This window comes from Mustela nigripes, chromosome 12 (genome assembly GCF_022355385.1).
Source record: "Mustela nigripes isolate SB6536 chromosome 12, MUSNIG.SB6536, whole genome shotgun sequence".
NCBI classification, from domain to species: domain Eukaryota; kingdom Metazoa; phylum Chordata; class Mammalia; order Carnivora; family Mustelidae; genus Mustela; species Mustela nigripes.
In genome coordinates, this window is record NC_081568.1 from 157213962 (window position 1) to 157240728 (window position 26767).

The 26767-nt window shown below is 38.8% G+C and overlaps 1 pseudogene; it reads right to left on the reverse strand.

Annotated features, from left to right (window-relative positions):
- Positions 1 to 14493: 14493 nt before the first annotated feature.
- LOC132027685 (large ribosomal subunit protein uL16-like) lies at positions 14494 to 18251 on the reverse strand (annotated as a pseudogene).
- Positions 18252 to 26767: the final 8516 nt, after the last annotated feature.

A 26767-nucleotide genomic window follows, 5' to 3' on the forward strand; every position in this document is an offset into this window, starting at 1 on the left:
GGTAAATTCTTTTCCACCCCCTCACTTTAAATCTGGAGGTGTCTTCGTCTGCCCATTTTTTTAATATGATTGTCTGTTTTGTGTGTGTTGAGTTTGAGGAGTTCTTTAGAGATTCTAGATATCAACCTTTTGTCTGTACTGTCATTTGCAAATATCTTCTCCCATTCCGTGGGTGGACTCTTTGTTTCGTTGACTGTTTCCTTTGCTGTGCAGAAGATTTTGATCTTGATGAAGTCCCAAAAGTTCATTTTCGCTTTTGTTTCCTTTGCCTTTGGAGACATATCTTGAAAGAAGTTGCTGTGGCTGATATCGAAGAGATTACTGCCTATGTTCTCCTCTGTGATTCTGATGCATTCCTGTCTCATGTTGAGGTCTTTTATCCATTTTGAGTTTATCTTTGTGTACGGTGTAAGAGAATGTTCAAGTTTCATTCTTCTACATATAGATGTCCAGTTTTCCCACCACCATTTATTGAAGAGAATTTTTTTCCCACTGTATATTTTTTCCTGTTTTGTCGAAGATTATTTGACCATCGAGTTGAGGGTCCATATATATGCTCTCTACACTGTTCCACTTGTTTATGTGTCTGTTTTATGCCAGTACCATGCTGTCCTGGTGATCACAGCTTTACAGTAAAGCTTGAAAACAGGGAACGTGATTCTCCCAGTTTTATTTTTGTTTTTCAACATTTCCTTAGCGATTCGGGGTCTCTTCTGATTCCATACAAATTTTTGGATTATTTGCTCCAGCTCTTTGAAAAATTCTGGTGGAATTTTGATCAGAATGGGGTTAAAAGGATAGGTTGCTCTAGCCAGTAGAGACATTTTAACAATGTTTATTCTTCTGATCCAAGAGCATTGAATGGTCTTCCATCTTTTTGTGTCTTTTTTAATTTCTTTTAGGAGTGTTCTGCATTTCCTCGAGTATAGATCTTTTACCTCTTTGGTTAGGTTTATTCCCAGTTATATTATGGTTCTTGGTGCTATAGTAAATGGAATCAATTTTCTACTTTCCCCTTATGTATTTTCATTGTTAGTGTTTAAGAAAGCCACTGATTTCTGTACCTTGACTTTGTATCCTGACACGTTGCTGAATTGTTGTATGAGTTCTAGTAGTTTGGGGGCGGAGTCTTTTGGATTTTCCATATAAGGAATCATGTCATCTGCGAAGAGAGAAAGTTTGACTTCATTGCCAATTTGGATACCTTTTATTTCTCTTTGTTGTCTGATTGCTGTTGCTAGGACTTCTTTTTTTTTAAGATTTTAATTTTTATTATTTATTTGACAGAGAGAGATCACAAGTAGGCAGAGAGGCAGGCAGAGAGAGAGAGAGAGAGGAGGAAGCAGGCTCCCTGCCTGGCAGAGAGCCCGATGCAGGACTTGATCCCAGGACCCTGAGATCATGACCTGAGCCAAAGGCATCAGCTTAACCCATTGAGCCACCCAGGCACCCACTAGGACTTCTAATACTATGTTGAACAAGAGTGGTGAGAGTGGGCATCCTTGTTGTGTTCCTGATCTCAAACTGTTAATCAAGATAGAGTCATATTGATATGAATACATTAATAGTTGGAGATCTTAACGCACCTCTCTCAAAATAGACAAATCAGCAAAGCAGAAAATCCATAAAGAAACAAGAGCATTGAATGACACATTGGGCCAGATGGACCTCATAGATATATACAGAACATTTTACCCTAAAACAACAGAATACTAATTTTTCTCAATTGCACATGGAACCTTCTCTAGAATAGAGCACATACTGGGTCACTAATCAGGACTAAACTGATACCATGAGATTGAGATCATTCCCTTCATATTCTCAGATCACAATGCTTTGAAACTGGAGCTCAATCACAAGGAACAGTTCCAAAGGAACTCAAACACCTAGAAGCTGAAGTACACCTTGCTTAAGAATGCTTGGATAAACTAGGAGATCAAAGAAGAACTGAAATAATTCATGGAAACCAATGAGAATGAAGACACTTTGGTCCAAAACTTATGGGATACAGCAAAGGCGGTCCTAAGGGGGAAATACATAGCCATTCAAGCCTCTCTCAAAAAATATTGAAAAATCTAGAGGGGGACAAGATGGCAGGGAAGTAGGAGGAGGCACCTTTTCAACTTGTATCCCAAAGTGAGCTGATTACCTACCAAAAAACTCCATTCACCCATGAAATCAGCCTGAGATCAGAATTATATACGTCTGGATCTCTAAAGGGGCAGAAGATGCCAGTGGGCAGGTAAAGAGGAGTGATAATGGGGACTGATATCAGAAGATAAACAAAAGGGGGAGGGAACCACCAGAGGCGACCAGTTGGAAAGAAATACCCCAATACGAACAAGAGTGCCCTGTGTCTGGGGACCAGCATTAACTTGGAGACTGGTTGAAAGCACTCCAAAAGAGCAAAGGATCACAGCGGGAAATTGTGGGAATCAGGGCTGCTAGGGACAGGGGCTTAAATCGCTGGTCCCAGGACAGCCTCCCCTGGTGCTGAGGTAGAGAGAGTGCTGTGGAGAAACCAGGTCTTGGTCCCTAGGTGCCAGCACGCCAGAGAATGCATGGGTTATGGCTCCTGTGAGGGGATGGGAGCCACGCAGGTGGGCACAACACACAAGCACTGCTACAAAGCCTGATATATTTGACACGCATGTCCCTCATTCTCCCCTGAGAGCATTACAAAGGCCCTGCCGGCGCTCTTTGAACCGCGCCATTGTTTCAGAGCCTAAGCTAAGCACCCCAAACTCTCCCTTTACAGAGGTGTGCAAAAGCCCAGCCTGGTGCTTTTGGACATGCGCCCCGTTCTCAGTGGCTGAGACACGCGCACGACCCATAGCCGCCCCTGAAAGAGGTGTGCGCAAGCCAGGCACTCTTAAACCCAGCAAGAGCAGGCACTCCTGGCCTGGGCCAGCAGGAAAATCTCAGTGTGCGATTGCTACTTGAAACCTCTGTGATGGTCCGGAGCTCCCAGACAGCCACCACTGCCTTGGCTTTGGGTACAAGCAAAAGATCCTGCGTCCCCAGGGTCTGCAACTTGGAACCTGCTCTGCCAGAGGCCAAGGGGGAACTTATTTCGACTAAGCACCCAGACTGAAGCTTCTCTCTGAAAGGGAGATCAGGATGCGGTTTGTTTTCCTCTAACACTACAAAAACCATCAAAAGCTGTCAAGGTGAGAGAAAAAAAGTGAAAAAACATAAAAAGCGCCAGAGAACAAAAGCCTGAAAACAAACAAACAAACAAACAGTTTCCTCAGAGCCCACCCCATTGAGGGGGGCGGGAGGACTTAATTCAGGAAACATCATTGACTGACAACTCACATGGCAGGCCCCTCCACAGAAAACAAACCAAGAAAGAAAAAAGAAGAGAGAGAAAAAAAGAAAGGACTACAAGAGAACAACCACTACTTCATAGGAAAATTTTTATTTTTCACTAGTTCTCACTATTCTGGTTTATTTATTTTTTTTTACACATAGGTAATTTTTTAAACTTATTTACCATCACAGCGAGCTGTACAGTACATCAAATTCCATAATACCCTTCTAACTTGAACTTTTTGATACATACACCTATGTTTTTCTTTTCCATTTTTATTTTTTTTAATCCCTCTTTTTAAATTTTAGTTTAGTTCAGTCTAGTTTATTCCTTTTGATTTTTATCCTTTAATATTCATATAGAGTTAAACTTCAAAGTAATCCCTTTTCCCCAATCAATATTACCCCTATAGGTAAACCAATTTTTAATCCCCTTTATCTTAGGAAAGTTGAGTCCTTTAACAAAGTTATCAAGATACATCCAGGAAGAATCAAAACAACCTTCCTTGCACACACTGAGAATTTATAAGACTCTCCCATCTTCTTCTTCCACCAGTGTTTCTGTGTTTGTCCTGATAGCATATAAATCTTACACTTGGGGTTCTTTTTGACAAGGTTCTTCCTTTATTTGCATATATATATATATATTTTTTTTCTCTTGTCATATACTTGTATCAGTCTTTTTGTCTGTTTTAGTTTTTCTATTCATAAATCTTACCTTGGGGCCCATCTGAGCTGAACATTCTTTTTCATCTTCCCTTTCTTTCCTGTCTCTCTCTCTCTCTCTCTTTTTTTTTCTTTACTTTCTTTTTTTTTACTTATTTTTTCTTTTTCTTTTCTTTTCTCTTGTTTGGGTGGGGAATCCTGATTGCTCAGAAGTGTTCTAGGGTACACCCACAGTTGATACATCCAGCTACATCTGTTCAGTCATCTCCCACCAAAATGACTAGGAGCAGGAATGCCCAACAGAAGAAAAATACAGAGGATGGACCTTCTGCAACAGAGCTAACGGCTATCAACATAGACAATATTTCGGAAAGAGAATTCAGGCTAACAATTATCCAGGCAATAGCTAGGTTGGAGAAATCCATGGATGACCAAACGGAATTGATTAGGGCCGAACTGAAAGCCACCAGACAGCATGTTCACAATGTTAGGGCAGAGCTTAAAGCTACCAGGGAGGAGGTTCACAATGCTCTCAATGAGTTCCAATCTAATCTAAACTCTCTCAAAGCTAGGGTAACTGAGACAGAAGATAGAATTAGTGATCTGGAGGACAAACAGAAAATATCAGGAGGAAGCCTGGAACAAACAGCTTAGAAGCCACGAAAACAGAATCAGGGAAATAAATGATGCCATGAAGCATTCCAACGTCTGAATTATTGGAATCCCTGAAAGGGAGGAGAAAGGAAGAAGTGTAGAAGATATAGTGGAACAAGTCCTTCATGAAAATTTTCCCAATCTCGTGAATAGGACCAGCGTTCATGTACTAGAGGCTGAACAGTCTATATCCAAAAAAAAAAAAAAAAAACATGATGACACCTGATAGTCAAATTGAGGAATTATAATTGTAGGTATAATCTCTTGAAAGCTGACAGGGCAAAGAGGCTCCTTACTTACAGAGGGAAGCCCATCAGAATAACGTCAGACCTGACCACAGAGACCTGGCCAGCAAGAAAAGGCTGGCAAGATATATTTAGGGCACTAAATGAGAAGAACATGCAGCAAAATACTTTATCCAGCAAGACTGACATTTAAAATGGATGGAGAGATAAAGAGTTTCCAAGACCAGCAAGGCTTAAAAGACAATGCAACCACCAAGCCAACACTGCAGGAAATATTAAGGGGGGTTCTATCAAAGAGGAAAAATCCTAGAAATAGCATTGAATGGAAATATAGAGACAGTCTACAGAAAGAAAGACTTCAAAGGTAACTCGATGTCAATAAAAACATTGACATTGACAATGAGGTAGAAACAAGAGATACAATAGAAGGTATCAATGAAACTAGAAGCTGGTTTTTTGAAAGAATCTATAAGATTGATAAGCCACTGGCCACCTAATCCAAAAGAAAAGAGAGAAAGCCCAAATTCATAAAATTATGAATGAAAAGAGAGAGATCACTACTAAAACCAAGGAAGTAGAAACAATCATCAGAAGATATTATCAACAGTTATATGTTAATAAGCTTAGCAACCTAGATGAAATGGATGCATTCCTGGAAAACTATAAACTACCAAAATTGAACCAGGAAGAAATCGAAAACCTGAACAGACTGATATCTAATAACAAGATTGAAGGAGTGATCAAAAACCTCCCAAAAAACAAGAGCCCAGGACCTGACGGATTCCCTGGGAATTCGACCAAACTTTCAAAGAAGAAATAACACCTATTCTCCTGAAGCTGTTTCAAAAAATTGAAGCAGAAGGAAAACTTACAGACTCTTTCTATGAAGCCATCATTACGCTGATCCCCAAACCAGGGAAAGACCCTACCAAAGAGTGAATTTTAGACCAATATCACTGATGAATATGGATTCTAAGACCTCAAAGCTTTTGAGAAAAGAACCTAGCCAACAGGATCCAACAGCACATTAAAAATTTTATCCACCATGACCAGGTGCGATTCATCCCTGAGCTACATGGTTGGTTCAACATCTGCAAATCAATTAATGTGATACCACAAATTAATATGAGAAGAGAGAAGAACCACATGGTCCTCTCAATTGATGCAGAAAAAGCATTTGACAAAATCCAGCAAATAGGTGAAACCATATGATAATTGACTCTCTCTGCTTGACTTATTTCACTCAGCATAATCTCTTCCAGTCCTGTCCATGTTACTACAAAAGTTGGGTATTCATCCTTTCTGATGGAGGCATAATACTCCATAGTGTATACGGACCACATCATCCTTATCCATTCATCCGTTGAAGGGCATCTTGGTTCTTCCCATAGTTTGGCGACAGTGGCCATTGCTGCTATAAACATTGGAGTACAGATGGCCCTTCTTTTCACGACATATGTATATTTGGGGTAAATACACAGGAGTGTAATGGCAGGGTCCTAGGGAAGTTCTATTTTTGTCTTCTTGAGGAATCTCCACACTGTCCTCCAAAGAGGCTGCACCAACATGCATTCCCACCAACAGTGGAAGAGGGTTGCCCTTTCTCCACATCCTCTCCAACACATGTTGTTTCCTGTTTTGTTAATTTTGGCCATTCTAACTGGTGTAAGGTAATATCTCAATGTGGTTTTAATTTGAAACTCCCTGAGGGCTAGTGATGATGAACATTTTTTCATGTGTCTGATAGCCATTTGTGTGTCTTGATTGGAGAAGTGTCTGTTCATATCTTCTGCCCATTTTTTAATATGTTTGCCTGTTTCATGTGGGTTGAGTTTGAGGAGTTCTTTAGAGATCCTGGATATCAACCTTTTGTCTGTACTGTCATTTGCAAATATCTTCTCCCATTCCGTGGGTTGCCTCTTTGCATTCTTGACTGTCTCCTTTGCTGTGCAGAAGCTTTTGATTTTGATGAAGTCCCAAAAGTTCATCTTCGCTTTTGTTTCCTTTGCCTTTGGAGACATATCTTGAAAGAAGTTGCTGTACCTGATATCGAAGAAATTACTGCCTATGTTCTCCTCTGTGATTCTGATGGGTTTCTGTCTCACGTTGAGGTCTTTTATCCATTTTGAGTTTATCTTTGTGTATGGTGTAAGAGAATGGTTGAATTTCATTCTTCTTCATAGATGTCCAGTTTTCCCAGCACCATTTATTGAAGAGACTGTCTTTTTTCCACTGTATATTTTTTTCATATTTCGTCGAAGATTAATTGACCATGGAGTTGAGGGTCCATATCTGGGCTCTCTACTCCGTTCCACTTGTCTATGTGTCTGTTTTTATGCTGGTACCATGCTGTCTTGGTGATCACAGCTTTGTAATAAAGCTTGAAATCAGGTAACACGATGCCCCTAGCTTTATTTTTGTTTTTCAACCTTTTCTTAGCAATTCGGGGTCTCTTCTGATTCCATACAAATTTTTGGATTATTTGATCCAGCTCTTTGAAGAATACTGGTGGAATTTTGATCGGAATGGCATTACAAGTATACATTGCTTTAGGCAGTATAGACATTTTAACAATGTTTATTCTTCCGATCCAAGAGCATTGAATGGTCTTCCATCTTTTTGTGTCTTCTTCAATTTCCTTCATGAGTGTTCTGTAGTTCCTCAAGTACAGATCCTTTACCTCTTTGGTTAGGTTTATTCCCAGGTATCTTATGGTTCTTGGTGCTATAGTAAATGGAATCACTTCTCTAATTTCCCTTTCTGTATTTTCATTGTTAGTGTATAAGAAAGCCACTGATTTCTGCACATTGACTTTGTATCCTGCCACGTTGCTGAATTGCTGTATGAGTTCTAGTAGTTTGGGGTTGGAGTCTTTTGGGTTTTCCATATAAAGAATCATGTCATCAGCAAAGAGAGAGAGTTTGACTTTTTCATTGCCAATTTGGATACCTTTCATTTCTCTTTGTTGTCTGATTGCTGTTGTTAGGACTTCTAATAGTATGTTGAAAATGTGTGGCGACAGTGGTCATCCTTGTCTTGTTCCTGATCTCAACGGGAAGGCTGCAAGCTTTTCCCATTGAGGATGATATTTGCTGTGGGTCTTTCATAGATAGATTTGATGAGGTTCAGGAATGTTCCCTCTATCCCTATACTTTGAAGTGTTTTAATCAGGAACTGATGATGGATTTTGTCAAATGCTTTTTCTGCATGAATTGAGAGTACCATGTGATTCTTTTCTCTTCTCATATTAATTTGTTGTAACACATTGATTGATTTGCAAATGTTGAACCATCCTCGTTGCCCAGGGATGAATCCCACCTGATCATGGTGGATAAACATTTTAATGTGCTGTTGGATCCTGTTGGCTAGGATCTTGTTGAGAATCTCAGCATCCATATTCATCAGTAATATTTGTCTGAAATTCTCCTTTTTTTTTTTTTTAATTTTTTATTTTTGATAAACATATATTTTTATCCCCAGGGGTACAGGTCTGTGAATCAACAGGTTTACACACTTCACAGCACTCACCAAATCACATACCCTCCCCAATGTCCATAATCCCACCCCCTTCTCCCAAACCCCCTCCCCCCGGCAACCCTCAGTTTGTTTTGTGAGATTAAGAGTCACTTATGGTTTGTCTCCCTCCCAATCCCATCTTGTTTCATTTATTCTTCTTCTACCCACTTAAGCCTCCATGTTGTATCACCACTTCCTCATATCAGGGAGATCATATGATAGTTGTCTTTCTCTGCTTGACTTATTTCGCTAAGCATGATACGCTCTAGTTCCATCCACGTTATTGCAAATGGCAAGCCCGAAATGAAATTCTCCTTTTTGGTAGGTGATCTCCTTTGCCTGGTTTGGATATCAGGGTAATGCTGACTTCATAAAAAGAGTCAGGAAGATCTCCTTCTGCTTCAATTTTTTGAAACAGCTTCAGGAGAATAGGTGTTATTTCTTCTTTGAAAGTTTTTTAGAATTCCCCATGGAATCTATCAGGTCCTGGGCTCTTGTTTTTTGGGAGGTTTTTGATCACCACTTCAATCTCGTTAGTAGATATTGGTCTATTCAGGTTGTCAATTTCTTCCTGATTCAATTCTGGGAGTTTATAGTTTTCCAGGAATGCATCCATTTTATCTAGGTTGCTTAGCTTATTGGCATATAACTGTTGATAATAACTTCTGATGACTGTTTCTACTTCCTTGGTGTTCGTTGTGATCTCTCCCTTTTCATTCATAATTTTATGTTTGAGCTTTCTCTCTTTTCTTTTGGATTAGTGTGGCCAATGGTTTTCGATCTTATTGATTCTTTCAAAAAAATAGCTTGTAGTTTCATTGATACGTTCTACTGTATCTATGGTTTCTACCTCATCGATCTCAGCTCTAATCTTTATGATTTATTTTCTTATGTGTGGAGTTGGTTTGATTTGTTGTTGATTCTCCAGTTCTTTAAGGTGTAGAGACAGCTGCTGTGTTCTGGATTTTTCAATGTTTTTGAGGGAGGTTTGGATGACTATGTATTTTCCCCTTTGGACTGCCTTTTCTGTATCCCACAGATTTTGGATCAAAGTGTCTACATTGTCATTTGTTTCCATGAATTGTTTCAGTTCCTCCTTGATCTCCTGGTTGATCAAAGCATTTTTAAGCAAGGTGGTCTTTAGCTTCCAGGAGTTTGAGTTCCTTCAGAACTTTTCCTTGTAATTGAGTTCCATCCAGTCAATGATATTCTCTGAATTAAGTCCTCCTGCCCCCCTCAAGGGGATGCACTCTGAGGACACTGTTTTTTTCAGACTTTTGTTCTCTTGAGATTTTTATTTTTGTTCACTTTTGTTTTTTCCCTCTCACCTTGACCTCTTTTGATATTTTTTGTAGTTTTAGAGGAAATCAAACTGCACTCTGACCTCTCTCTGAGAGAGAAGACTCAGTCTGGCTGCAGAGCCCAAATAAATCCCCCCTTGGCCTCTGGCAGCACAGTTTCTGAGTCGCGGTCTCTGGGGACGCAGGATTTTTTGCTTTTACCCAAAACCAGGGCAGAGACTGCTGTCTGGGCAGCTCTAGACTGCTAGATAGGTTTTAAGCAGTGATCGCACACTGAGATTTTCCCACTGGCCCTGGCTGGGAGTGCCTGGTCTTTCGGGGTCTGAGAGTACTGTGCTGGCACCTGTGCTCACCTCTCTCAGTGGAGGTCATGGGGCAGGACTCGGGCTCTGATAGCAGGTCAGAGCACTCATGGGACTGCAAGAAGGTTGTGCTTCTGTTGGCTGGTGAGGCTCACAGCCCCTCACGGGGAGCTGGGCCCCAGGCACTCTCAGGTGCTCCTGTCTCAGGGACCAAGACCTGGTTTCTCTGCCACACTCTCTCTGGCTCTGTGCCAGGGGTGGCTGTCCTGGGTCGGGGGACTTAAGCCCCTGTTCCTAACACTCCTATTCCCACAATTCCCTGCCCGTGGGGATCTTTTGCTCTTTTTGAGTGCTTTCTACCAGACTCCTGAGTTAATGCTGGTCTCCAGGCACAGGCCTCTCTCTAATTGGGATATTACTTTCAAATAGGTCGCCTCTGGTGGCTCCCTCCCCCTTTTGTTTATCTTCGGATATCAGTCCAACTTTCCCACCTCGCTTTACCTGCCCACTGGCGTCTTCTGCTCCAGTAGAGATCCAGACATGTATAATTCTGATCTCAGGCTGATTTTGTGGGTGATCGGAGTTCTTTGGAAGGTAATCAGCTCACTTTAGGTTACAGGTTTAAAGGGTGTCTCCTCCTCCTCCTACTTCCCTGCCATTTTGTTTCTCATCACTTTTTTCTCTTCCCTTTGATTAACAAACAATTCAGCATCCATAACCAAAAGGGAACAACAACAACAACAAACTATGAATAGTGTAGCAGGATGCCTGAAAGATCCATATATTTGTGCACCTGAAACTTGATGGATTGCACATCAGAAGATGGTGTGGAGCCAAGAAGAGTGTTAGCAAAGTTGGAGGCAGCAGGAGTAGTAGTGGTAGAAAAAGTGGTGCAAATTCCAGTAGTGTGACATAGAGATCTTTCTGACAAAACAGGTGGAGGGTAAAGGCAGTGAGCAAGATTCTGCCCAGCAATTCGCAGCTAGAGGGCCTTGCTGCTCTCTTTGAGGAGAGACTGCAATGACTGAGGAAAGGGAAATAGGCAATGAAATCTGAAGGATAATGTCTCCTGCTCTTTGCCCTGAAATTCTGGACCATCGACTTCTGGGACTCCCAACACTACTCAGGGGTCCCCTACTGGGGTGTTAAGTATATATTTTCCCCCACTGTACCACAAGATTCCCTTTACTTTTCTGCCAGATTTTTTAACTTAAATTAAATAAGAAAAATTAACATACAGTGTTAAACTAGTTTCAGTTGTACAAAAGAGCCTTTTATTTAGTTTGTCTCTCACTCTCTTTTTCCTGTCAGCTTTAAATAATAATAATGCTGCTTTTGCTCCCAACTTCAGTAGCAAGTCAGCTCTGGTAGGAGAAAAAAAAAATGTGTGCCACCTTGTGGAAAACACAGAGGTTCATAACTGTCAATCTGTGAACTGTTAAAATAAAAGAAAACAAAGCCTTCCCTAAATAATAAAGATATTTGATACTTTAAATGCAACAAAAATTGAACATTTTATCAAACACGACAAAAATTTGTAGTAATATATCACAAAAAAAGAAAGTTTTTCAGCAACCGAATCCAGAGTTATCGAGTTTGCAATCTAACTGATAAATTCAAAGTGGCTATTACAAAGGAGTTCCACCAGCTACATGAAAACTCAACAAGGTAATATAATGACCTCAAGAATAAAATTAATAAACAGAAGGAATACTTTACTAAAAAGATTGAAATTCTAAAGATGAAGTCAACAGAAGTCTGAAGCTGAAGAACTCAATAAATAAAATTAAAAAATGCAATAGAAAACATTGGAAATAGAGCATATTAGATGGAAGAGATAATTAGTGATCTAGAAAATAAAAAGGTAGAAATGATTCGGGTGAAAAAGGAGATAAAAATAAGTTTCTGTCTAATTGAAGTAATTTGACAAGATTTATCAGACTCCATTAGAAAAAGTGAACATAAAAACCAGGAGGAAAAGAAAAGGAGGAAGGGACAGAGAGTTTATTTAAAGAAAAATTGGTTGAGAACTCCCCAGTCTGTGGGATGAACTGAACATGCAGTCCAAGAAGCTAATAAAATGCCCTACTATCTCAATGTAAAAACACCTTCTTTTAAGATATAGTATATTAAAGTTGCAAAAGCCAATGACAAAGAATTTTGAAAAGAGCAAAAAAAAAAAAAAGATGGTAATTTAAAAGGAATCTCAGAAATAAGAATGTGGAGAATGGGGAAAACAAATTTCCAGTTACAGAATAAATAAATAATGGGAAATAAAGGCATAATATAAGGAATATAGTCAATAATATACTAATATTGTATGGTGAAAAATGATAGCTACACCCATGCTTAGCTTAGCATAACATAGAAATTTTGAATCACTGTGTTATATATATAGTGTGCCAACTATACTCAAGTTAAAAAAAAAAAGACATGTAGGGGACTGGAGGAGATTATGCTGAGTGAAATAAGTCAAGCAGAGAGAGTCAATTTTCCCATGTTTTACTTACTTGTGGAGCATAAAGAATAACTTGGAGGACATTAGGGGAAGGAAAGGAAAAGTGAATTGGGGGAAATCAGAGGGAGAGACAAACCATGAGAGACTGTAGACTCTGAGAAACAAAATGAGGGTTTTGGAGGGGAGAAGGTGGGGGGATGGGTGAGCCTGGTGGTGGGTACTAAGGAGGGCATGTATTGCATGGAGCACCAGATGTGGTACACAAACAATGAATCTTGGAACACTGAAAAAATAAAATAAAGTTAAAAAATTAAAAAAAATTAAAAAAAGATAAATTGTAACATTAAAATATAAAAGGAGAATAATAAAAGGATGAGACATCTACAGGCAAGTAAAGATAAATTGCTATCAGCAGAAACAATAAAATTATTTTATCTATAAAAATGATTGTGTAAACTTTATGGTAACCACCGAACAAATGCCTACATTGGATGCAAAACTTGAACAAACAAACATGTGAAACTGAGTAAATCACCATGGAAAACTATTGGCTTACAAAAGAAGAGAGAGAGAAAGAAACAATGGGGACCAAAAAATAAACAGAAGACAAAAAATAAAATGATAGTAATCGTTGTAGTACATATTAATAATTGCATAAGTTGCAAATGTATTAAACTTTCTAGTCACAAAGCATATGTTGGGGTCGATTCCATGTTAAAATATGTTAACCCCCTAGGGCCTGCCTGGGCCTACTTAGCCATAGTGGCTCCATGTTGCCTAGGTAGACATTTTGTTGTTTAATAAAAGCCTCAGCAGTTACTGCTCTAGGTTCCAGGTAACTGTTACTAAAACACAACACCTAAAACAAGATAACTGTTACTAAAACACACACCTAAAACAAGGCCAGTTCCAGGTAACTATTACTAAAACACATACCTAAAACAAGGCCATTTTGTTGTTTAATAAACACCTCAACAGTTACTAGTATTGGTTCCAGGTAACCGTTACTAAAACACACCTGTAGGAGACATCCAATCAGCCAAAGCCACATATGCAGATGTCTGCGATTGTGCCCTATAAAAACTAGCCTGTAAGACCAAGGGGTGTCGCTCTCTTCGGAGGCAGCCCTGGCCGGTCAGTCTGACTTCTAATGCTTGGCATAGAATAAAGCTTTACATAAGTTTTACTTTGTCTCAGGCACGTTTCCCTGGCTGATCAGTCTAACTTCTAATGCTTGGCATAGAATAAGGCTTTGTTTAACTTTGTCTCAGTCTTATTCCTTTGATAATGGACCCAACACATAGAATGGCTGAGGGAAGAAAAATCCCATTATGTACTGCCCATAGGAGACATATATCACACACATAAGCTCAAAAAAAAAAAAGATGACATTTCAAGCAAATAGAATAGAAAATAAGTGAATGAAGACTACAGAAGAAAAGGATAGCCATGCAAAATAGACTTTAAGTAAAAAATGGCAACAAAAGGCAATGATCATTATTTAATGATAAAGTGGTCAGTTTTGAGAAGTTTTATTGCAATTACTGCATGTTAAAAATTTATATCTCAAATAAAAAATAACTTTACATCTCAAGTAACTTGAAAATAAGAACAAAATTAAGCTAAAATTTAGAGCAGGAAGGAAATAATAAATATCAGAACAGAAATAAATAGAGACCATAGAAACAATGGAAAGGATCAGTGAAAGCAAGAGCTGGTTCTTCAAAAAAATAAGTTAGATTAAGAAAAAAAGTAAACTCAAATAAAATTGGAAATGAAAGAGGAGACATTAAAACTGACATTATGGAATTATATATAAGCATAAGAGATTACCATGAACAACTTTTTACCAGCAAAATACATTATGTGAAATATACAGATACATTTCTAGAGATATACAACCTACCAGAACTGAATCAGGAAGAAATATATCATCTGAACAAACCAATAATAAAGAGATTCTTTTTTGACAGAAAATAAGAGTTATTGGTGCACATGAAGAAGTAGGGGCACTGCAGAAGCTTTTATGAGCTCAGAGTTCACCATTTGTCCAGGGGGCCACAATTAAGGACATATTTGACCCCATAGCCTTGTGGGATGAGCTAATTTTCAGCCATAATGTATTCAAATTTATCTTCATTAAACTTAGTACAACCTCACTTTTTTTGGAAATGTGGATGTTCTGGAAGCCAGGTAACTTGAACTTGGCTTTGTGTAGGGCTTAGTCACATGCACCTTGTTCTGCAGCTTCCTACAGATGGACATCATGACATGGTTTATGTGAACACAGGTCACTGTGCCCTGAGATTTTCTAAAGGCACCCCACATATCTGTATGGAGCGTATCAGCCACAGCATTGGATATCTTGTTGCTAGAGATGACACGGAGGGGGTGAAGTTGCACTAAGATGTGAAGACCAGCTTTGCTACAGCTTTTAACCATGTACTTTATGGCACAAATACAGACAGCCTCCAGGGCTTCAGAAGAGAGGTCATATTCCTCTGACACCTGTGGCCACTTAGTGGGAACACATCTACATCTGCCTTCTTCCACTCCAGGTAAGAGATGCAGATTTGGGGCATTAAAACAAAAACAAAAACAAAAACAAAACAACAACAAAAAACCTCTGCAGAAGCAAGACTTTGGATACACCGTGTTATTACAATACTGGTAACACCAGGCAGGAGGTTGACCTATGGTACACCATGGTACACCATGGTACACCAGGATCTTCAGTGGTGAACCATGGAAAAGAGCTAGAGATTTAATCAGTAATCAACTCAGAAAATTCCACAGCAGACAACTTCAATGGAGACGTCTTTCAAACATTTAAAGTAGAATTAGTACCATTCTTCCTCAAAATCTTGCAAAATACCTAGAAGGAATCATTATAGGGAGCCAACATAACTTTGATATAAAAATCAGATAAGGATATAACAAGAGGGAGAACAAGATGGCAGGGAAGTCGGAGGAGAAGGCTTTTCACCTTGTACCCTGAAGTGAGCTGATTATCTACCAAAGAACTCTGATCACCCATGAAATCAGCCTGAGATCAGAATTATACATGTCTGGATCTCTAGGGGGGCAGAAGACACCAGTGGGCAGGTAAAGCAGTGTGGGAATGGGGGACTGATATTGGAAGAAAAACAAAAGGGGAGGGAGCCACCAAAGGCTACAGATTGGAAAGTAATACCCCCAATACTAGAGTGCCCTGTGTCTGGGGACCAGCATTAACTTGGAGACTGGTTGAAAGCACTCCAAAAGAGCAAAGGATCCCGGGGGTGGGGGGATTGTAGGAAATGGGGTGGCTAGGGACAGGCGCTTAAGTCTCTGGTCCCAGGACAGCCTGCCCTGGCACTGAGTCAGAGAGTGTGGTGGAGAAACCAGGTCTTGGTCCCTAAGCTGCCAGCTTGCCCAAGAACGTGTGGGGTCCAGCTCCTGTGAGGGGATGGAAGCCATGCCCAATGACAGAACACGTGAGCACTGCTATAGAGACTGAGATGTGCGTGCCCCTTATCCTCCCCTGAGAGAGGTACAAAGGCCCAGCTGGCGCCCTTTGATACACACCATTGTTTCAGAACCTAACGTGTGCACCAAACTCTAACCCCAGAGAGGTGCCTGAAGGCGCAGCCTGGTGCTTTCAGAACTGTGCTCTGTTCTCAGAGCCTGAGACCTGCGCGCGACCCACAGCCTCCCCTGAAAGAGGTGCGCACAAGCCAGGCGCTCTTAGACCCACGACGACCAGGCACTCCCAGCCCAGGCCAGCAGGAAAATCTGTGTGCGATTTCTTCGTGGAACCTCTCTGGCAGTCTGGAGCTGCCCAGAGAGCCGCCACTACTGTGGCTTTGGGTACAAGCAAAAGATTCTGCATCCCCAGGGACCGCGACTCAGAACCTGCTCTGCCAGGAACCAAGGGGGAACTTATTTGGGCTCTGCAGCCAGACTGAGGCTTCTGTCTGAGAGGGAGGTTAAAGTGCAGTTTGTTTTCCTCTAAAATTACAAAAAACATCAAAAGCGGTCAAGGTGAGAGAAATAAAAAGTGAACAAACATAAAAACAGCCAGAGAACAAAAGCCTGAAAAAAAAAAACAGTTTCCTCAGAGCCCACCACCTTGAGGGGGGCGGGAGGACTTAACTCAGGGAACATCATTGACTGAAAACCCACATGGCAGGTCCCTCCCCCAGAAAACAAACCAAGAAAGGAAAAAAAAAAGTCTACAAGAGAACAAGAGAACAACCACCACTACTTCATAGGAAGACCTTTATTTTTTACTCGTTCCCTCTATTCTGGTTCTTTTTTTATTTTTGATATATAGATAATTTTTTAAACCTATTTACCATCACAGTGAGTTGTCCAGTACATAAAATTCCATAATAACCTTCAAACCTGAACTTTTTGATACATATACTTATGTTTTTCTTTCATATTTCTATTTTTTGAATTTATCTTTTTTAATTTTAGTTTAGTTTAGTCTAGTTTATTCCTTTTTATTTTTATTTTCCAATATTCATAGAGAGTTAAACTTCAAAGTAATACCCTCTGCCCAATTAATAGTACCCCTATAAGTAAACCAATTTTTAATACCCACTTATCTTAGGAAAGTTGAGTTCTTTAACAAAGATATCAAGATACATCCAGGAAGAATCAAAACAACCTTCCTTGCCACACTGAGAATTTATAACCACTCTCCCGTCTTTTTCTTCCACTACTGTTTCTGTATTTTTGTATTTGTCCTGATATTATATAAATCTTACACTTGGAGTTCTTTTTGACGAGGTTCTTCCTTTATTTGCATATATATATAATTTTTTTCTCTTGTCATATACTTTTATCAGTCTTTATGTTTGTTTTTGTTTGTATACTTCATAAATCTTACCTTGGGGCCCATTTGGGCTGAACCTTCTCTTTCATCTTTCCTTTCTTTCCTGTCTCTCTCTCTCTCTCTTTTTCTTTGTCTTCTCTTTTGTCTCTCGTTTAGGTGGGGAATCCTGATTGCTCAGAAGTGTTCCAGGGTGCACCTTGACTGCATCACCGTCAGTACATCCAGCTACATCTGTTCAGTAATCTCCCACAAAAATGACTAGGAGGAGTAATGCCCAACAGAAGAAAAATACAGAGGATGGACCTTCTGCAACAGAGCTAACGGCTATCAACATAAACAATATGTTGGAAAGAGAATTCAGGGTAAAAATTATCCAGGCAATAGCTAGGTTAAAGAAAGCCATGGATGACCAAATGGAACTGATTAGGGCTGAACTGAAAATTATCAGAAATCATATTTTCAATGTTAGCGAAGAGCTGAAAGCTACCAGGGAAAAGCTTCACAATTCTCTAAATGAATTCAAATCTAATCTAAATTCTCTCAAAGCTAGGGTAACTGAGACAGATGATAGAATTAGTGATCTGGAAGACAAACAGATAGAAAGGATCAGGAGGAATCCTGGATCAAACAGCTTAGAAACCAAGAAAACAGAATCAGGGAAATAAATGATGCCATGAAATGTTCCAAAGTCAGAATTATTGGAATCCCTGAAGGGGAAGAGAAAGAAAGAAGTCAAGAAGATATAGTGGAACAAGTTCTTCATGAAAATTTTGCCAATATCACGAATGGAACCAGCAATCATGTAACTAGAGGCTGAAAGGTCTCCACCCCAGATCACACTTTACAAAAAAAAAAAAAAATCACGACACCTGATAATCAAATTGAGGAATCATAATTGTAGGTATAATCTTTTGAAAGACGCTAGGAAAAAATGACTCCTTACTTACAGAGGAAAGCCCACCAGAAGAACGTCATACCTGTCCACAGAGATCTGGCAAGCCAGAAAGGGCTGGCAAGACATATTCAGGGCATTAAATGAGAAGAATTTGCAGCCAAGAATACTTTATCCAGCAAGACTGACATTCAAAATGGATGGAGAGATAGTTTCCAAGACTGGCAAGGCTTAAAAGACTATACAACCACAAAGCTGACACTGCAAGAAATATTAAGGAGGCTTCTATAAAACAGGGAAAATCCTAAGAATAGCATTCAATAGAAATATAGAGATGGTCTACAGAAAGAAAGACTTCAAAAGTAACACGATGTCAATAAAAACGTATCTATCAATAATCACTCTCAATGTGAATGACCTAAATGCGCCCCCAAAATAGCACAGGGTTGCAGATTGGATAAAATTACAGGACCCATCCATATGTTGTGTACAAGAGACCCATTTTGAACCTAAAGATACACCAAGACTGAAAGTGAGGGGATGGAGAAGCATCTTTCATGCCAATGGGCTTCAAAAGAAGGCTTGGGAAGCAATTCTCATATCAGATAAATTAGATTTTAAACTAAAGACTGTAGTCAGAGATACAGAAGAACACTACATAATCCTTAAAGGGACTATCCACCAAAATGATCTAACAATTGTAAATACCTATGTCCCCAATATGGGAGCAGCCAACTATATAAGTAAATTGTTAATCAAGATAAAGAATCTTATTGATATGAATACATTAATAATAGGAGAACTTAACACATCTCTCTCAGAAATACACAGATCATCGAAGCAGAAAATCAATAAAGAAACAAGAGTTTTGAATGACACACTGGACCAGATGGACCTCATAGATATATACAGAACATTCCACCCTAAAACAAGAGAATACTCATTCTTCTCAAGTGCACACGGAACCTTCTCCAGAATAGACCACATACTGGGTCACAAATCAGGACTTAACCAATACCAAAAGACTGAGATTATTCCCTGCATATTCTCAGATCACAATGCTTTGAAACTGGAGCTCAATCACAAGGAAAAGTTCTGAAGGAACTTAAACACGTGGAAGCTAAAGACCACCTTGCTTAAGAATGTTTGGATCAACCAGGAGATCAAAGAAGAACTGAAACAACTCCTGAAAACCAATGAGAATGAAGACAATTTGATCCAAAACCTAAGGGATACAGCAAAGGCGGTCCTAAGGGGAAAATACATAGCCATCCAAGCCTCCCTCAAAAAAATTGAAAAATCCAGAACACAGCAGCTTTCTCTACTCCTTAAAGAACTGGAGATTCAACAACAAATTAAACCAACTCCACACATAAGAAGGGAAATAATCCAGATTAGAGCTGAGATCAATGAGGTAGAAACCAGAGATACAGTAGAACGTATCAATGAAACTAGAAGGTGGTTTTTTGAAAGAATCAAAAAGATGAATAAACCATTGCCCACACTAATCCAAAAGAAAAGAGAGAAAGCCCAAATTCATAAAATTATGAATGAAAAGGGAGAGATCACAATGAAAACCAAGGAAGTAGAAACAATCTACAGAAGTTACTATCAACAGTTATATGCCAATAAGCTAAGCAACCTAGATGAAATGGATGCATTTCTGGAAAGCTATAAACTCCCTAAATTGATCCAGGAAGAAATCGACAACATTAATAGATTGATATAAAGTCATGAGATTGAAGCAATGATCAAAAACCTCCGAAAAATCATGAGCCCATTACCTGACGGATTCCCTGGGGAATTCTCCCAAACATTCAAAGAAGAAATAACAACTATTCTCCTGAAACTGTTTCAAAAAAATGAAGCAGAAGGAAAACTTCCAGACACTTTCTATGAAGCCAGCATTACCCTGTTCCCCAAACCAGGCAAAGACCCTATGAAAAAGGAGAATTTCAGACCAATATCACTGGTGAATATGGATGCTAAGATTCTCAACAAGATCCTAGCAAACAGGATCCAACAGGACATTAAAAAGATTATCCACCATGAGCAGGTGGGATTCATCCCTGGGCTACGAGGATGGTTCAACAATCGCAAATCAATCAATGTGATAGAGCAAATTAATAAGAGAAAAGAGAAGAACCACATGGTCCTCTCAATCGATGCAGAAAGAGTATTTGACAAAATCCAGCATGCATTCCTGATTAAAACACTTCAAAGTATAGGGATAGAGGGAACATTTCTGAAGTTCATAAAATCTATCTATGAAAGACTCACAGCAAATATCATCCTCAATGGGAAAAAGCTTTCAGCCTTCCCGTTGAGATCAGGAACACGACAAGGAAGCCCACTCTCACTACTCTTGTTCAACATAGTATTAGAAGTCCTAGCAACAACAATCAGACAACGAAGAGAAATAAAAGGTATCCAAATTGACAATGAAGAAGACAAACTCTCTCTCTCTGCAGATGACATGATTCTTTATATGGAAAACCCAAAAGACTCCAACCCCAAACTACTAGAACTCATACAACAATTCAGCAACGTGGCAGGGGACAAAGTCAATGTACAGAAATCAGTAGCTTTCTTATACACTAACAATGAAAATACAGAAAGGGAAATTAGAGAATCGATTTCATTTACTATAGCACCCAGAACCATAAGATACCTTGGAATAAACCTAACCAAAGAGGTAAAGGATCTCTACTCAAGGAACTACAGAACACTCATGAATAAAGTTGAAGAAGACACCAAAAAATGGAAGACCATTCCATGTTCTATAATTGGAAGAATAAACATTGTTAAAATGTCTATACTGCCTAGAGCAATCTATACTTTTAATGCCATTCTGATCACAATTCCACCGGTATTCTTCAAGGAGCTGGAGAAAATAACCAAAAATTTGTATGGCATCATAAGAGACCCTGAATCGCTAAGGAAATGTTGAAAAACACAAATAACACTGGGGGCATCACGTTACCTGATTTCAAGCTTTACTACAAAGCTGTGATCAGCAAGACAGCATGGTACTGGCATAAAAACAGACACATAGACCAGTGGAATAGAGTATAGAGCCCAGATATGGACCCTCAACTCTATGTTCAATTAATCTTCAACAAAACAGGAAAAAATATACAGTGGAAAAAAGACAGTCTCTTCAATAAAGGGTGCTTGGAAAACTGGGCAGCTATATGTAGAAGAATGAAAGTCGACCATTCTCTTACACCGTACACAAAGATAAACTCAAAATGGATAAAGACCTCAACATGAGACTGAAATCCATCAGAATCCTAGAGGAGATCATAGGCAGTAAATTCTTCGATATCAGCCACAACAACTTCTTTCAAGATATGTCTCCAAAGGAAAAGGAAACAAAAGCGAAGATGAAATTTTGACTTATTAAAATTAAAAGCTTCTGCACAGCATAGGAAACAGTAAAAAACAAACAAACAAACAAACAACAACAACAACAAAAAAGAAAGAGTCAACCCACGGAATGGGAGAAGATATTTGCAAATGACAGTACAGACAACAGGTTGATATCCAGGATCTATAATAAACTCCTCAAACTCAACACACACAAAACAAAATCATATCAAAAAATGGGCAGAAGATATGAACAGACACTTTTCCAATGAAGACATACAAATGGATATCAGACACATGAAAAAATGTTCATTATCACTAGCCATCAGGGAGATTCAAATTAAAACCACATTGAGATACCACCTTACCACAGTTAGAATGGCCAAAATTAACAAGACAGGAAACAACATGTGTTGGGGGGGCTGTGGAGAAAGGAGAACCCTCTTTCACTGTTGGTGGGAATGCAAGTTGGTGCAGCCTCTTTGGAGAACAGTGTGTAGATTCCTCAAGAAATGAAAATTAGAACTTCCCTATGACCCTGCCCTTGCACTCCTGGGTATTTACCCCAACGATACAGATGTAGTGAAAAGAAGGGCCATCTGTACTCCAATGTTTATAGTAGCAATGGCCACGGTCGCCAAACTGTGGAAAGAATCAAGATGCCCTTCAAAGGACAAATGGATATGGAAGATATGGTCCATATACACTATGGAGTATTATGCCTCCATCAGAAAGGATGAATACCCAACTTTTGTAGCAACATGGAAGGGACTGGAAGAGATTGTGCTGAGTGAAATAAGTCAAGTAGAGAGAGTGAATTATCCTATGGTTTCACTTATTTGTGCAGCATAACAAATAGCATGGGGGACATGGGGAGTTAGAGAGGAGAAGGGAGTTGGGGGAAATTGGAAGGGGATGTGTACCATGAGAGCCTATGGACTCTGAAAAACAATCTGATGTGTTTGAAGTGGCGGGGGTGGGAGGTTTGGATACCATGTGGTGGGTAATATAGAGGGCACAGAATGCATGGAGCACTGGGTGTGGTGAAAATATAATAAATACTATTATGCTGAATATAAATTAAAAAAAATTAAAAAGAAATATAAAAAAATTGGTGAACAAAAAAAGAATTGTTACAGGAGCACTTCTCTGGCTTAGTTGGTAGAATTTCTCTTAATATTCAGTGCTGTGGGTTTGAGCCCCACGTTGGACGCTGAGATTATTTAAATAAAATTTTTAAAAAAATGATATAACAAGAAAAAGAAAACTACCAACCTACATACTGGAGGAATGCAGTTGCAAAAATTCTAAACACAATATTAGTAAACCAATTTCAAGAACACATTAAAGTATTATACTCCATGACTAAGTGCCATTTATCCCTAAGATACAAGGATAAGTCTATATATAAAATACAATAAAATGTAACATATCACATCAACATAATGAAAAGGAAAAGCATATGTACATCTCAATAGATCAAGAGAAATAAAGTTTGACACAATTATTAATTCTTTTATGTAAAATCCCTTATCAGAGTGGGTATAGAAGAAACATAGCTCAACATAAAAAAGATCATATACAACAAAACCACAGATAACATTATTCTCAATGGATAAAAGTTGAAAATAGTTCTTGTAAGACTAGGGACAGGATAAGGATGCCCACTTACAGTGCTCCTATTCAATGTAGTACTGACAGTACTAACTAGAGCAATATTGCAATAAATAAAAGTATTCAAATTAGAAAGGAAAAAGTAAAGTTCTTGCTATTTTCTTATGATATGATATAATATAGATAAAAGTTAAAGGATTAACCAAAAAATGTAATTCATCAACAATTCCAGTAGAGTTGTAAGATACAATATTAACATGAAAATTAATTGATTTTGGGGTGCCTGGGTGAATCAGTTGATTAAGCAGCTGCCTTTGTCTTGGGTCATGATCCCAGGGTCTTGAGGTCAAACCCCACATCAGGCTCCTTGTTCACCAGGGAGCCTGCTTCTTCCTGTCCCTTTCCTGAACCCTCTGCTTGTGCTCTCTCTCTGTCTCCCCCACCATTGTCAAATAAATAAAATCTTTATAAAAATTGCTTTCTTTTTAACCTATGATGAAGCATCTCAAAAATAATTAAATCTATCTCAGGGGCACCTGGGTTGCTCAGTGGGTTAAGCCTCTGCCTTCAGCTCAGGTCATGATCTCAGGGTCCTGGGATCAAGTCCCTCAAAGGGCTCTCTGCTCAGCAGGGAGCCTGCTTTCCCCCCACCTGCCTGTCTCTCTGCCTACTTGTGATCTCTCTCTCTCTGTCAAATAAATAAATAAAATATTTTAAAAAATAAATCTATACCATTCATGATAGCCTCAAAAACAATAAAGAACCAAGATGCCCTTCAACAGACGAATGGATAAAGAAGATGTGGTCCACATACACTATGGAGTATTATGCCTCCATCGGAAAGGATGAATACCCAACTTTTTTAGCAACATGGGCAGGACTGGAAGAGATTATGCTAAGTGAAATAAGTCAAGCAAAGAGAGTCAATTACCATATGGTTTCACTTATTTGTGGAGCATAACAAATAGCATGGAGGACAAGGTGAGATTGAGAGGAGAAGGGAGTTGAGGGAAATTGGAAGGGGAGGTGAATTATGAGAGACTATGGACTCTGAAGAACAATCTGAGGGTTTTGAAGGGGTGGGGTGGTGGGAGGTTGAGGGAACCAGGTGGTGGGTATTAGAGAGGGCACAGATTGCATGGAGCACTGGGTGTGGTGCCAAAACAATGAGTACTGTTACACTGAAAAAAATAAATAAATAAAAAGAACTGAGGAATAAATTTAACGAAGGAATTGAGTTACATGTACAATGAAAATTATAGTACTATAAAAGAATTAAAGAAGACACCAGCAAATGTAAAAACATACATGTTCACATATCAGAATAATTATTGTTAACATGGCCATACTACACAAAACCACATAAATATTCAACAAAATCCCCATCAAAATAACCAATGATCTTCTTCACAAAAATAGAAGAAACAATTCTAAAATTTTTGTGGAACCACAAAAGATCCTGAATAATCAAAGATATCCTGAGAAAAAAGAACAAAACCAGAATATCATACTTCTTGATTTGGAAGTATGCTACAAAGACATAGTAATAAAAATGGCATGGTCCTGACATAAAAATAGACACATTGACCAAAAAAACATATGAGACAGCTCATAATTAAATCCCATGATGAACAGTTAACTAATATATGGGGAGCGGAGCATGAATGCATGAATATCCAATGAGAAGGGATAGTCTCTTTAATAACTGGTGCTGGGGATACTGGAAAAATACATGCAGAACCATGATTCATCCCACTCACAAAAATTAACCCAAAGTGGATCAAAGACTTAAACATGTGACCTAATAAGCATAAAACTCCTAGAGGAAAATGCAGGGAAGTTGCTTCTTGACTTTAGTAATGGCAATGAATTCCTGGACATGATGCCCAAAGTATAAGCAATAAAATTTAAAAAAACAAAAGGTGGGGGGAGGACTACCTCAAACTTGAAAGCTTCAGCACACAACAGAAAAATAAATAAAGTAGCCAAATAGTCAACCTACAGAATGGGAAAATATTTTGCAAAGCGTTATTTAATTAAGGGCTAATATACAAAACATATAAGGAATTCAGTCAACTGAAAAACAACAGAAACAATTTTTACCATTATTCATTTTATTTTTATTTTATTTTGTTTATTAGCATTAAGGTCTTTAACTTCAATAATATCTATACTATTCTGTTTTTTATCCTATTATTGCTTATTTAGATAACTATGGAAATATCATATTTCAAAGTTTAAGACCTCTGGAATTAATTTTTTTACTCATTTAAGTTAATTCGAATATTGCTGTAACACGATATTACATTAGGCTCAGGTATAAAACACAGTGATCTGACAACTATATATGTTGATCACAAGTGTAGTTACCATTTGTTACCATCAAATGCTATTACAATTCTATTGACTATATCCTATACCCTTATGCTTTTATCTCTGTGACTTGTTAATTCCATAACTGGAGCCTGTACCTCCCTCTCCTTTTCACCCATTCTTTCTTATCCCTCCATCCTTTTACCTCTGGCAATTTTCAGTTTTTTCTATGTATTAACAGGTCTGATTCTGCTTTTCCTTCACCTTTTTACTTTTTTATCTAACAAACATATTTAAAAATGTATAAAACTAAATAGCAGCATTACCCACAATAGCCAAATTGTGGAAGGAACCACCTGTCCTTCAATAGGTGGATAAAGAATATGTGGTTAATTCTCTTACACCATACACAAAGATAAACTCGAAATGGATAAAAGACCTCAATGTGAGACAGGAGTTCATCAGAATCCTAGAGGAGAACATAGGCAGTAATCTCTTCGATATCAGCCACAGAAACTTCTTTCAAGATATGTCTCCAAAGGCAAAGGAAACAAAAGCAAAAATCAACTTTTGGGACTTCATCAAAATCAAAAGCTTCTGCACAGCAAAGCAAACAGTCAAAAAAAACAAAGAGGCAACCCACGGAATGGGAGAAGATATTTGCAAATGACAGTACAGACAAAAGGTTGATATCCAGGATCTATAATAATCTCCTCAAACTCAACACACACAAAACAGGCAAACATATCAAAAAATGGGAAGCAAATATGAACAGACACTTCTCCAATCAAGACACACAAATGGCTATCAGACACATAAAAAAAAAATGTTCATCATCATTAGCCCTCAGGGAGATTGAAATTAAAATCACATTGAGATACCACCTTACACCAGTTAGAATGGCCAAAATTAACAAAACAGGAAACAACATGTGTTGGGGAGGATGTGGAGAAAGGGGAACCCTCTTTCACTGTTGGTGGGAATGCAAGTTGGTGCAGCCTCTTTGGAGAACAGTGTGGAGTTTCCTCAAGAAATTAAAAATAGAACTTCCCTAGGACCCTGCCATTGAACTTCTGGGTATTTACCCCAAAGATACAGATGTAGTGAAAAGAAGGGCCATCTGTACCCCAGTGTTTATAGCAGCAATGGCCATGGTCGCCAAACTATGGAAAGAACCAAGATGCCCTTCAACGGACGAATGGATAAGGAAGATGTGGTCCACATACACTGTAGGGTATTATGCCTCCATCAGAAAGGATGAATACCCAACTTTTGTAGCAACATGGAAGGGACTGGAAGAGAT